Below are 2283 nucleotides of genomic sequence, written 5' to 3'. Positions count from 1 at the left end.
AAAAAAAATTAGCCTGGGACTGACTTCTAGAATGTACTTGGGTACGTAACCTGCATGTCCAAGTGTTCTGGGTTTGGTAACTCGCCAAATGACAGGGTAGTTACATAGTTATCGGGTATATCTCGTACTACATTTTCATACACCAGTTGCAAAAACCACCTCTCTGAGCATTTTCAGCTTTGACAACCAACTCCAACAGTCTTGCTTCCACTGTTTTTCTAAAGAAGGTAACATCTCACTCTCTCCAGCACCTCTGCTGGCAAGTTGTTGGTTACCGTTATCTCCAGCATCTCCAGCATCCACTGGCGGTCTCTGTTTTAAGACTAGAAGGGCAGGTGGGACAATCTAACCTCAGAGAAGCTGCCCCTCCTCCTCCAGAAATCTCAGCAAAAAGACTCGCTAGCTAGACGGTAGGAAAAGCTAAGCTTCTCCAGCCGGCATCCTTCCTACCAGCCCACACAACGAAACAGAGAATTAGCCCCTTCCCACCGCTTCTCCTGACTCTCCTACTGAACTCCTTTACGGGCACAAGTACCTTGCTGAGCTCAGGGGTTATTATATTACAGTCCTGTGAACACCTAAAGCTGGAAAAGGAGGGATTTTCACAGTCATCACCATCATGCAGCTGGTTCACAGCAAAACCCATCTCTCACCTTGCTGACCTCTAGGAAACCATACACTTGGCAGCCCTCGTTCTTCTGCTCTTGCATTTGCTGGCTAAACCCTTCCCTCTTGCACTGCTCTATGGTATCCGGATTCTTGGAAGGCCCAGCCTCGCCGCCTGTATGCTTCTCCAACATCGTCACAAGTATTACAACACCTGCAAAAGCACAAGCACCACCTTACCATCTTTATCGCTAGAAAGAGATGCTCCAGCTCGGGACTTGAATCCTTCGTGGATTCTTCTTCAACAAAGCAATAAAGCAAACATCAAGCAAAGCGAACCTTGACAGGTGGCCTAATGCTCCTGAAGGAGCTCGAGCTTCTTGATGTGCTTTTTGAGATTTTGGCATGAGGATGCAAGCTGTTTTAATGCAGTGCTTGAGTCTGAAGAGGGCTTTGCCTGTCCATTTAGACAGCCAAGGCACTCCTTGGCAAAGAAACTTGCTACAAAAACGACATCAGTGTCCCACAGTTCTGAGCGGTTTGGAACTTCCCCGTGTGAACAAAGCATCTGCCTGTTTCTATTCCTCCTCCTTTCCTCTGTTTTTAGGGCAAGACTGTCAACATTGGAGGGAGGGTGAACGGCAAACTTTCTTCATTACTTTTCTACCTCTGGATAACATCTTGGTCACCAGAAAAAAACATTTTCTTTCTTGGTTCCAGGTTTTGCTGGACCAAAGAACAAGTTGAAGGCTGGAATCATGAATGCCTCGAGACGGAAACATCTCTGGGGAAGGACGCAACTTGACAGATGGGACAAACCAAGTTACTACAGAGACAATAATAGCGAAGGATAGTCCAGAACCTATGGACTATCACGGATCCATTCTTACAGGCATTTGCAGGTAGGACAAATGAGAAACACCACATGACACCTGTTGCTTGTGTGAGCGATAAATGTCTGGTCTTTGCTCCCGTAAGGATGCAAAGCCTGCAGCAGAAGTGAGAAGGCAAAGCCATAACCAGCTTTTATTCCAAGACAGCTCACGTAACGATGAAATAATTTACACAGCTCCCCTCTGGACACCAAATAACCCCCAAAAAGATTCCGTTTGCGGAGATACAATCTTTGTGCTACTGCAAAGGTAGTGCAATTTGCACTGCCCTTCAACAGGCGTCTAGACAAACTAGACAACCTAACTCTGCACGTTCTTAACAATCATGAGTGCAGCTTCCAAAGGCATACCAAAACCACAACAGTTCTCATCGTTCTCTGAACACGTGCCCAGGAGGATTTCATTGCACAGACCTTCGCAGACATTTTGAAAAAAAAGGTGCATGCCACATAGCTGTATTAATTCAAGTGCTAAGAAGATACGAAAAGGTGTAAAGGTTACCGAATGTCCTCTGACTCTGCCCCGTAACAGCTCTCGCAGCGATCAGCATCCAAAGCATTTGGATCAAACACTTTTTCTTCTTCTTTCCCCAGCTCTAAGACAAAAGAGGATTCAAAGTGATGAGGCATGTCTAGAAACGCTATCTCGTACTCTTGTTTTGTTCTACGCACAATAACTGTTCTACACATGAGCAAAACGATTTTGTGCCAGAAGCTGCGCATCCTGCACCCAAAGCCCACCTGAAATGGCACGCATAGAGCCTGCGGAGGTGTGAAGTAAGACC

At 46.2% G+C, this 2283-nt stretch overlaps 1 long non-coding RNA gene across 1 annotated transcript; it reads right to left on the bottom strand.

Moving 5' to 3' along the window:
- Positions 1-762: 762 nt before the first annotated feature.
- Positions 763-2231, bottom strand: LOC103922247. The gene is made up of 2 exons (XR_663875.1): positions 2001-2231; positions 763-820 (listed from the first exon to the last, which is right to left on the bottom strand). It is a non-coding gene; the product is annotated as an uncharacterized LOC103922247 (long non-coding RNA).
- Positions 2232-2283: the final 52 nt, after the last annotated feature.

Source organism: Pygoscelis adeliae, unplaced genomic scaffold (genome assembly GCF_000699105.1).
Source record: "Pygoscelis adeliae isolate BGI_AS28 unplaced genomic scaffold, ASM69910v1 C10886079, whole genome shotgun sequence".
NCBI lineage: Eukaryota > Metazoa > Chordata > Aves > Sphenisciformes > Spheniscidae > Pygoscelis > Pygoscelis adeliae.
The sequence above is the reverse complement of the archived record's forward strand: the minus strand, read 5'-3'. Positions and strand labels throughout refer to the sequence as shown.